The following is a 12,514-nucleotide window of genomic DNA, read 5'->3' as shown; positions in this document are numbered from 1 at the left end:
GCAAGAAGCATTCTCTCCATCATCATTTTGCATCGGATTAGAGACAAAATTGACAGCTTCACTGGACCCTTCCAAAGCGGTTTCAAACGTGGCAGAAGCTGTGCTGACATTGTCTGGGCACAACCATGGATCACTGAATTAGAAGGATTGGAGTCTTTAAATGCGGCTTTTCATGAGTGGTGCAACTTTTGCGTTCGTAACCTCGGCTAACCACTGGTGTTTAAAATCGTTCAAGATTTTAAAATTGTTACAATATTCAAACCCTGAAATTCAGAGTTGTTTTACGTCGGTCATTAGGTGACGTCATAAAGGATGCATTGCAACTGTGACGTCACAATATATATAGTCAACGATGCACGCAATTTCAAAAAAGTGCAAAAATTGTAATAATACCAGATTTTTATTTCACATTTGATCTACAGTATAATAACAGATGCACTGCAGTAGACAGCTGGAACCACATAAAAGAGTGTCACCATGACAGAAAATGTTTATTTTCCTTTCATTGTCAGCCTGTTAATTAAATGCATCATATTTCATAAGCATATGGATACGCCAGAAGCAACATTTTGCTGTTTTGTTTTTATTTGCTGTTTCGAAAAAAATAGACTAAATGAAAGTAAACAATGAGCGTCCCATCACATGTGAAACGAGTCACCGAAACAAAGCAACAGTTAAATTTTTGGCATACAGCGAATGAAAACAACAGTGAATTTTTTCAGGATTGGCTGGATTTGCAATAACTGGTTCACCATGCTAATCTTCTTTGTATCGTTCCAATTTTAGTATATGTACTGCTGAAGCAAGTAGGCCTACTGCAAAATGTTGTTAATCAACAAATTCTTACCACGCTGATAAGCACCGCAAGTGACAGTTGTCTATAATAAACGAAAGACGGTTTTATATAGACTCTCACAAAAAGGATAAAAAGCCAACTCATTGCTTTTTCAGAGGTAAGACTGTTCATGAATTACGATAGAATTACGATTTTTCGGTGATTTCCACAAGCGTTTGTTTTATGGTGCCTGGTTTCTTTTTCCCTGTTATTGGAGCCTATTTTTCGCTGATATGTTTGCAGGTCACTATTGTTGGGCACCTGTATTGCGATGTGTCAAACACTTCCTTGTTTACTGAAATTGTGAATTGCAAGATATCTTTTGTGAAGCAAAGTGACAACACCACTCTTGCTTGGCGATGAAAATTCTGATGAACCGCTCGCCTCGCTATAAGTGTGCAAAACAAGTGGCCTCGTTTATTAGGCATTGTTAAAAAAGTCAAAAGTGTTGTAAAAGGAGCTTGGCCTGGCAGTAGCTTTGTTCAATTAATTTTGTTGCTGCGGTATTCTAACATAAATATGAACAACATGTAACGCTGGATACTGGGTACGAAATGCGTTCCTTTCTAGGATAAGAGTCAACCTACCTAACATTTTATTAGTACGGCCCGCCACAGCTCTCCTTAGTGCCAAAGTGGCCCGCATGCAAAAAAGGTTGGTGACCCCTGGGCTATATGATTCATTCGAGACCTTAATAGCTAAAAAGAATATATCCTCATCGAAATGCTATTGTGCAAGATGCTGTGAAAATATTAACTTTATTAAGAGTCGCGCACTCAATACTCGTATGTTTGCAAGTTTATCTGGTGAAATGTAATGAGAGTTCAGTTTTAATCCCTTTTAGGGCATTGTGAAGTAAGATGGCTCTCAAAAACAAAACTTTAAACATGCTATTAACGTTGAAAAATGAAGTCGTGAAAATCAAACTTGGTCCATCATTTCTGCAATGACATCTGACGTTCAAAATTATGCTATTTTCGAGATTTGCTTGAAAAATGAAAAGAACTTAATTTATCCATCTAAGGAAAAAACACCAATGTTTTTACATTGAAATCAAGAAATCAAAAACTTGAAGCGTTCGTTAAAAATTTAAACATCTAGAAAGAAGAAGTTGAAAATGTTTCATTTGAATTTTTTCATCTGCTGTAGAGTTTTAGACTAACAGTGCTGTGGAACCAAATGTTTAAACCTGTGGTTATCGACCACTTGTCAAATCTGTTGAAACAGTTTTAAAAGTATTTTCTTCCAGAATTAAACAATGCCAAATTAGATTGGATCTAAAACCTAATTGCAATACAAAAACAAAATACCGAGCACCTCTCTTCCAAATCTCAGGAATAACATGCTGATCTATTTTATGACTCTACGTTGCGGCTTGAATTTTCTGGAAAAAGTTTTACACTTTTTGGCTGGTTAAAGCGGAATATCTATAGGCCTAATTATCTCACTCAGCAGTGACTGCACTCCTGCCATTTGTGTTCAAGGTGAATGAAAAAGGTAAAATCCGGCGTCACAGGGGCAGTAACGGGTCTGGAAATGAAAATTAGGGTAGGGGACACCAGAGTTTTAACGTCGCACAAATTTTAAGCGAAATAAATGGGCCCAATGAAAATGCTGTGATAAATAAACTGTCTGGAAGGCATTCCCCACAGAAACATTTGGCAAATTTTATCTTGCTTTGATCAATTTTTGCTTAGGCTGTGCTCCGATATTCTCTCTTTTCGCTTGAAAGGCGCACTTTGTAGCCTATTTGATCAAATTCATCCAACTAAAAAGTAGATTTCTGTGGAGATACGAGTTACAAAACTTCGTTAAAAATTCAAGCTAAGTTTTCCATATTTTTTTCTGTGACCACAGAAGGGTATCAATATCTTATTTTGGAGTAAGCTACCTTATACCCTGTGGAGTGGCTAGTGCCTCCCTCATTGAGTCGTGACTTAAAAAATTAACTCCCACTGTGAAACTTTAGGCTATGTTGTAATTTGCTATGCTAACCGAACTGACGCCGAAAAGCTAAACTGCCTTTTCTAGCAGTTGTATAATTTTGAACTTTAGTTCATTTGTATTTTTAGAGAGAAAAAAAATGTCCAAACATAAATAACATATAGTTCAAAACAACAAGAATGCCATCAAAAAACAAAAGTTGTCCAAAGTCAGCTGCTACCCAAAAAGCCTATTGTTGATTGAAAGCCTTCGCTGAAGGCTTTGATATAGGCTACGCCATGGATAATACACGTTGGAACTTGTAGTAGCCTACTGATGACGACCACGCCAACGATGTTGATATCATAAAGTTCTGCTTGCTTTATTGTTTTGCTTTGCCTGCAACGTTTCCACCTTCTGCAAATACGGTGATTGTCTTTGAAATGGTTTGCTTAATTGCAATGCTAAACCTGTAATTATTTAATTTTATCATTTCTTATCAGCCGCTTCAAGTTAAGTTATTCCAGTGATCCACTTTCATGTGCCAATTAGGCTACTCCAAAATAAATGGTGTCAATTCAAAACCCGGCTTGATATCTTCTTGTGGCAAATGGATTGGCCAAACACATGCAGAGTTAATTGAGAAACAAGTTCTTAACAAATTCCTAAAAAGAGTAATTTAGAAATAATTTTTACCAGTAAATAATTTCTCAGCTAGAAACGTATCCTCACAGACACAACACTGCAGGTAATCCGTTGTATCTCGTATTTAGACGTAATTTTGTTCTACTTTAAGCGAAAAGGTAATGTTACACCTTGCAAGTTAATCACTCCCCTGGTGTGCTCCACATATCGCTGAGAGGAGACCTGATTTTTTTGTTTTTAATCTGAAAAGAATGGTGCGAAAACTAACACAAAGACTGATAGACGAAATGGAAATGCTATATAAGTCTAAGCAGAAACTTAAAAAGTCTTCAGATAAATTAACAGACGCAAAAGTACAGTTTTCGCATCTATAATATGGATAAATCAAAAACGTCAAGAAATCGTGTGCGACTCCCTCCGATGGTATGTAAAGTACAAAGTTGGAAGTTGGACTCTATTCGTGAAGTAAGTTTTCATAGAACAGTTTATGAATTTGTATTTTTTGTTGCATATTTCAATTTTTTCTCCAATGATAAGTTGTTCAACGAGCTTTACTTTCATAAAACGAGTTGGAATTAACATCACGAAATTATTTGCGTAACAACCACAACACAATCTTTCTTTATGCGTTCAAGTAGAGGCGGAACAAATGCGCTAATTTTTGTATCATTATTGAGCGTTTATCATCGAAACAAAGTCACTTGCAATTATTTAATATAAAATTTGAAATCCCCAAAGATGATTGTGTTTTAAAATAAGACATTTTTAATTCGCTTTTATTTTTCGAAAAGTTTCTTTACGGCAAGTCTAAAACTTATAGAAGAGATTACAGTGTCACGATGTGCAGCGGTATGAATTAAATATTTGTTCATTAGTTATCAGAAATTGTTTTAGTATGTTTCATGTGCAATAATTGCAGAGCAAGCTTTTATTACTGTAAGAGCGGTCAATGCAAGCGTGTTAACGGATGAATTTAGTGTACTGTAAAAACGAAAAAGTTTGGTTTAAGTTTTGTTTGGCTCATAATATGGTCACGTTTTGACCATCTTGTTAGTTTTTATTTCTTACATTAATACGAATACACTACATCAAGCACAAAAGCACCAATATTTATGTATAAGTTGGTCTGGACTCACATCGTCAATGCTTCTAACGCTTTTGTGTAACTAAGCTAAAGCTGTTTGCGCCAAGTTATTACAAATAGTGTCTAAAATGAAACTATTTTTTTTTATTGTTGAATTTATTATTGAAATAAGTAGCATATTTTATTTTCTTTGTAAGGCTTTAACTTCATTTCGAAACAAAAACTCAATTCGGTTTTGCTGTGATTCTGAAACGAGCACAGAATATAGGCTACGAATTTCCAATTATTCAGGCTTATGAGTGTTGTGGTTAGAACACACTTATTTCGAGATGATTCGTTTTGACACCTTTCGCAACTTCACTGTCTTCATCTGGCTCTCAGCTTTTCAGTTGCAACACAGCTGCAGAGAGTCTTGTCTGACGCTTTTTAAATTGTCCCACAACAAAGGTTTAATTAAGACACAATTAGTTGCAATCTGTAATTGTAGAAATAGACAAGAAGCTCGAACCAAATCAAAAAGCCATTTAGTAGTCTATTAGTTATTTCTTTATCAGAAAACATTTTGACGAACAATGTTAATTTAAAAGTGAATTTATTGGAAGTTTTTATTTTTTATTTTAAAGTGAAATATTTTATTATTTTAAAGTGAAATTTATTTCGTATAAACTTATATCTAAGAAAAATTAGCTGATAATTTTAATTTTTAAACTCTACAACAACAAAAAACGGCTGATATTTTATTGATTGCTCTTTTCTTTAGTTTTTTTTTAGTTTAGTTGATATAGTTAGTTTAGAATAGATAGAAGACTATGTAGATCGCCCTTTGGAGGAAGTTTCTTAGTACTCGCATAAATGACTTTGTAGCTACCAAGCCACCATTTAGTTGGCATTTCCTTATGTTTCATCCGCCCCGATAGCTCAGTTGGTTAATAGCGTCTGCGGCTTCACAAACAAAGAAAGACCAAGGATCAAGCAACGAAGATGAAGAGGCGCTAATTCGATTCTCTGTCTGTGCGCTTGCGCAATTAAGAAAAGCGCTTCTCCACCTTGAGCTTTTTTTGCAACAATAGGCTACTTCTTGTTCCAAGCAAAAGGGCGTTTTGAATAGAAGAGGCCGTGATGGGAGCATATCATAAACCATGGATGCATAAACCTGATGTTGTTGATTCTGTTGATGATTTTTCATTGGTGTAAGTTTTTAACAAGGCTTTTGGGTTTGCAGTATGCAAGAACACAGAATATATTAGAAGACTACTTTTCTAACAACCACTCAATCGACAATCGTTGGGTAAGACATGTTTTGACTTTTGTTAAAGGGTTGTAACAACGAAACGCAATGCTCATTTTCTGAATAGGCATCTGTATTTTGTACACAGTATTAACATTCAATCAGTCGGTGCAGCACTCTTTTTTCAGTCACAACGCTGGTGCTTTTCCGAAAGGACGTTGTTATATGTACGGCATGAGTGTTGCCAAATTCTGCATTAATTTGGGAAAACCCGTTGAAATAGAAAAAAAAACTTGCAAAAATTTTGAATTCTTGGGCAGGAAATAAAAAGCTATATTTCTTGATCACAACCAGTAGGCCTACCGTAAATATAGCCACTTCGTGCCGAAACGTGTGACTGTTTGGATACAGCAATTAACAATTAATGTTGTTGCAATGGTTTCAAAAATTTAACGTCAAAAAAGGTTACGAGAAAAGATTCTGAATACGAAACATGAGATACGCTTAACGCAATAATGAGAAAGCAATGACATATACGCTAGATGAGTGACTTACGTGTGCGAATACTGTAGCCTCCAAGAAAAAGGCAGTGTGCAAGTTTTTTGAAAAGTTATCGTAACTTTCTATCTTGTACTTCCAGACAATTCCTCTTGCTCAATCCAGTTTTGCTCGGTCAATGGTTGAATGTCATGTACGGGACAAATTAGTTGGAACTGATGTGGTGAGTTGTTGATGAAAATATAACACTCTAGGATAGGGCTTCTCAAACTGTGAGTCGCGAACTAAAACAGGGTCGCAAATCGTAATTTTATAGTTGACGAACAAATTGAAAGTGGGACTACAGTGGGTTATAGTTCACATTGTTAACTGCCCACCAATGGACCACATAAAAAGTTGTTTTCTGAAATGAGGTGGCACAGGAAGAAAGTTTGAAAAGCCCTGCTCGAGGAAGTGGCCATGTTTACGACACCTTTTGCCGTGGTGTGCAAATAAAGAGCATTGATTTGTGGTAGTGGTGCCAGATAAAAATATCTTGTCCCACGTTTGGATAAATTTTGAATTGTGGAAAAATTTCTAGGTTAGGTAAACTTGCTTTCTGCCCATAATTCTAAATTTCCCAAATCAAAATTTTTTAACCAACGGCTTTGAAGTTTTCTGAAATTAGGGTGGAGTTCTAGCAACACTCATGACCAAGTGCTCCAATGCTTTAATTTTCTTACATTGCTAATTTCTGGCCGAACAAAGTAGCGTTAGAATAATTTGCTTTTAAATAAATGAAACGATAATTGCTACACAGCACAGTGGCACTCGAAAAGAAATAAAAATCCGTAATGAAAACAAGCTCAATGCTGATTTATGAGGAGCTGTTTTGTTTACATTACGCAGACAATCAACCCAAAAAAAGACAACTCATATCTTGATCCAGATAGCATAATGCCATGGACTGTTGTGAATCCTACTATGGTAAATATTAAATAGTATCTTTCATTAATTGAGGCATATTTTGGATGTATTAAAAAACTTTTCAAACGTGAGTCCATGGTTGGTCGTTGTTTATTCATGTTCTGATTATTTCAGATCACCGACCCAGGTTGGTTGGTTTGGTTTGATTCTTTATCCTCAGACTGCCAAAGCCTTGATAAGTTATTCTTGGTAGTTTCACATACTTGTAGAGGCTCTTGACGCAGGGCCGGTTACTGAGATTGACAAAGTGAAATTTCCGATTGTTGAAGTGTTGTTGCCGGGGAATTATGTCATCCATTAGGTGCCGCTGAATGGAGAGCAGTGCTTAGAATGCGTTGCTCAAGCGCACACCCCGAGAGTCGAACTTGTGCGCGGCTTGATCTTGAAGCTTCTTCGATTCAGAAATCACGCGCTAACCAACTGAGCTATAGGGGCGAGAGCTTGTGTTTTGAGATTGATAGTTGAAGTTAAAGACTGTTTGAAACCATTTTTTTAGATGGTTAATAAAATGGTGGAAACTAGTAATGATAGTTCATCGAAAGAACAAGAACATTAAACCTAATCGAAACGACATTTGTGCAAACCTAAAGTTCAACAAAAGCTGTTAAGTGCATATGTCGTTTTCACCCAAGCTTTTTGGTGGTGTTAAGCGTGAGGGTGGTGGCTTATAGACATTGATGATGTGATAGCCTGATATGTCTATGCATAACCACTCTATCTCCGACTGGGCACTGGACTGGTCTATTGGCGTCCAGCTCAGTTGCTCATGGACAAACGTGGCGAGGCCGTGTTTCCTGCTGATGGTTGCGCCTGCGAGTGTGAAGTTGGGTAATACCAACTTATCCACAGATGTGCAGTGGGTCTCCTGGAGGAGAATAACGAGGGCCTGATGTTTTGTGGCCAGATACTCGATGATGCTGAGCTTGCTGGCCGTGATGCCCTCGGTGTTCAGCTGCAGTACGGTGGGTCGTCGGTACTTTTCGACAGAGGAGCTGCCGCGCCCTGACAAGGGCGTTTCCCTATCCACCCTGGGCTGAACCTGGGCCTGGTTTGCTCGAGTGTGACAAGCTTCGTTTCGCATATCTTTCCTCAAAGATATGGTACTGACGGGAGGGACCACGAGAAGGTGCTTGTTCTTCCCCCCCTCATACGCCATCATCATCACCCAAGCTTGTCCTAAATAACGTTTCATGCATGCAGGTTTGTCCCATCAGTGGTGGGAACATGGGTCTTGTTTTCGTTAAACCAGCGGCCAAAAAACAAAAAAGTAAGTTTCATTAGGGGCTTTATGGACTCAATAGTTTCAAGTTTAAACTCACAAATTAACTACAAACTCTGTGACCAAATCCTACCGATTTTCCGATTTTCAAACCAAAAACAATTAAAATTTAATGGAAAGGAGCCATCCACTTGGTAATCAGCACAATGCGGAGTAAGGTAAAGTTGAGGTACTTGACAGTTGAGGTACTTGTAGTTGAGGCGCCACTAATGGCACACCCTCGATCGCTGGCGGAACATGTCTAACGTTATCAATTCTTGCTAACATTTGCTTCTGAGAAAATATTATTTTACCTACTTTTTCAGAACGGTCATTACATTTTGTAAATATTCTTTCAGACGACAACTTACAGCGTGATAAAAAGTTGCAAGTTTTAAAAACTAACCAAGAAAAGCGAAAAAATCAAACAGGTAAGTCTATCTGAATAAAATACTGAAGAAGCCATCTTTACGGTGGCGAAAGTTTTATCAATGAATTATACAAGTTTCCGAGCACATGACTAATTTTGTTTACATATTAGGGATAAGTTTCTGCTTGGTGCTACAAAAAACACTTGTTATAGGTAATCATACGGATGTGAGGCATGTGTGAGACCATTCCCGCGATGGGAATGGTCAAAGTGTGATCTGTGGTTTCTTGATTTTCAGATTAGCTAAAAAGCAAAAATGTTAACAAATTGGATATTTTAATATTGTAATTTTCTTTCATTAGCCTACTATTTCTATAATAGCCTGTGGGCCTACTTCTGATGATGCAAGTAGACTAATTAGTAGACTACAGTTCTTGTATAGTAGGCTATATAGGCCTACTCTTCCCAAAATTCTTGAATTACTGCAGTGAATTCAAATTGCTTGGTGGTGTCAGTGATATTTGATTTTCAAGTTTAAAGAAGGAGACTCGAATCGTTTAGTTTTAGTTTGCAGACTTGTGCTAATCTATGGGCTACCAACATCGTTATACCGGCAATGGGTCTCCTTGTTGAATTGTTGATGCTTTAACCTTTATTGTAACTGAAACGTTTTGATGAAGGTGGAGTCGCAAAACCAAACCGTTCACTTCAGAACGCTACATCAAAGATAACAAGTCAAAAAGAAGTAATGTAGACAAAAGTAAGTTTTTATTTATCAGTATTGATAACTCAGTAGCATTCATTGCCTACTGTTCAAGTTGGAAGCTTTGGTTTTGAATTTTTATTCTCAGACTGACTACGCCTCTGATGGGTTACTCCTGGCAGTTTCACATACTTGTAGAGACTTTAAACTACAGACACCAGGCGTCTTTCATCCTTGTGATGCCATACCCTTATAAGATCTCACAAAATTTCTATTCGATTGAAAATCACAAGCTTTCAAGTGTATAGACCGAACGTTATGACGGATGGTGGGAGTAGTAAGAATTAAATAAAATAAAAGCGAAAATTGAAAGCACGCATGTTAAAAATTATAAACTTAGCTTTTTTTGGTATAATTCAGCGGCGAAAATAAACAGGAGGCCACTGCCGTGAGATTTAGTGAGTTTACTTTAAATGTTGACTTTCTCACTTTGTCTCCGTGTTTGCCTATGATCCTGCTGCGTCTCATGGCTCGTTGCACTGAACAATCATCAAACAGTTGTATAATATTAATTTCTCTTCAATTTTTAGCATTTTATTGTATTTTAACTTTTTTGAAAACAAAAATTTAATTTTTCAAATAGCAGATGCGGCCTACATTCGATCGTTCAAGCTGGTACAACTCCTGATGAGGAATTTTGCTTACTATGGTGCTCAAGTGGCCATTTCCTGCATCAACAATCAAAAGAAACGCAGTTTAAAAATTCAGTGTACGTACGAGGAAGCACTATGCGGACAATTAGAAGGCTAAACCTCTTCGGCAACATTTGTGTATTGTGTTCAGCATGTTTTCGTGATGTTCTAAAGAAACTAGGCAGGGTTATATTGAAGTCAACAAATGGCCTATTGCACTTTCGAGAAGGTTTACATGCACGTGATGTCATAAACTTGCATATCTTTTGTTTCTTTTCCAACTTGTGTTTAGTTTGTATATTTACAGTATGTACGTGCGTTAAGACATGAGTTTTGTTAACGATTCATGGTTATATTAATTTGTTTGCGTATTTTTCTTTGTTTATTTTCTACATTCCGACAACAAAACTAGATTGATTGAAATCCTAATTGACAAACGTTAACAAAATTGTTAAAAACCATTCTTCATGAAAACATGCATTCCGCATTGTAACATTGACCCATTAAATTTTTGATGTGTTCAGTGGCGTACGCAGGGGGGGGGCATTGGGCCATGCCCCCCCCCCCCCCCCCCCTTAAAATGTTTTGGTAGTTAACGACGTAGATTAAGGCATTTAATATGTTTTGCATTGCTCTGTCAAAGCAATTACTGTAACAATGTTGTTTTATAGACTAAGCCAATACGAACTACATGGCCCAATCCACCTACCCCACCCCAGGTATGCCAATGTAGCATAGTGTTCTGTAAGCCTATTATAGTGATTAGTGAAAGAGAAATGGATAAAGTCTAAACTAAAACCATACTGGGATATCATGAAGACGTCTGAGATATCAATGGCCAGTGGCATAGCCAAAGGGGGGGGGGGGGGGGTTGGGCCTTGGGGGTTACAACCCCACTTTGGCACGCGTGTGACGTCACGATATTGAGAATGATGCTTTCAGTTTCTTTATGCTTGGGAATGATGGTTTCAGTCTAAAAAAACTTGCCTAATTTTAAACAAAACTGAATTAAAAGAGCGAGTTTTGCCAATACTAAACATTCAAACATCTCAGCCAGGAATTAACAACAAGAAAACATAGAGACTTAGCTTTATTTCCGAAAAATGCCGAAGAAAACATGATCTTATCCTTTTGCTATGCCACCTGACAGCACCATTTTACAGGAATATTCATACCCACATTTTTGTTAAAAATGCTCTCAGAATGCACCAAATTCAAAGTAATTTTTCAAAATTTTTTGGGGGAGGCCCCCTAGACCCCCCGCCGCTGGGTGTCGTCTTAAGCGAAAACGCCGTCGGGCTTCGCCCGCCGGTCGTCAAAACCCTCCCTTTCAAAATTCCTGGCTACGCTACTCTCAATGCCCCCCCCCCCCCTTGAGAAAATCCTGCGTACGCCACTGGATGTGTTTATACTGGCCAATGAAATTTTACCGCTTTTTATTGTTTGTGCTGCAAGAAAATCAACCAATGAATCAATCAACCAGCAACCCATAATTGATTACGTAATATCTTGGATAACGTAATTTCAACTACCGGAGCTGTCACTGTCAGTCCAAGAAAAGCAAAGCTACTAATAGGCTACCCGATAGCTCAGTTGCTTAGCGCATGACTTCGTGAACGAACAAGCTTCAAGATCAAGGGGCGCTGGTTGGACTTTCGGGGTGTGCGCTTGACTCCTTGAGCAACGCATTGTAAGGCCTGCTCTCCATTCAATGGCACCGAATGAATGAAATAATTTTCCAGAAATACCACTTCAACAGTGGCGTAGCTAGGGGGAGAGGCACTTTCAGACTACGATTTTTGATTTTGATTATAATCTGATTAAAAAACCCGTTTTATTTTCACATGCTTTTTCTTGAAGGGGCGGCAAAATCTGAATCCGCCCTGGGCGGCACATTCCCTAGCTACGCCACTGCATTTCAACAATCGGAAACTTCACTCTGTCAATCTCGGTAACCATAGCCCTGCGTCAAAAGCCTTTACAAGTACGTAAAACTACCAGGAATAATCTATCAAGGCTTTGTCAGTCCGAGGATAAAGATTCAAACCAACACCACCCTACCGGAGTAATGAATTGTACCAAAACGTCGATTGCACAGTTGTGGCTATTTGCAATCAGTTTGCTGTAATCACAACCTGTTAAATTGGTTGATACTGCATTGTTGCACCACACCACAAACAAGCCGACGCTTGCGCTGATAATAATCAGACAACGTGATGTCATTAAACTTTGGCTAAGCAGTCTACCATTTTCAATGCAGTAGCCTACATTTTTTCGATATTAAAATGAACATGAACTGATTCTTTATGTCG

Source organism: Aplidium turbinatum, chromosome 1 (assembly GCF_918807975.1).
Source record: "Aplidium turbinatum chromosome 1, kaAplTurb1.1, whole genome shotgun sequence".
NCBI classification, from domain to species: Eukaryota; Metazoa; Chordata; class Ascidiacea; order Aplousobranchia; family Polyclinidae; genus Aplidium; species Aplidium turbinatum.
Note: the sequence above shows the minus strand (reverse complement) of the source record.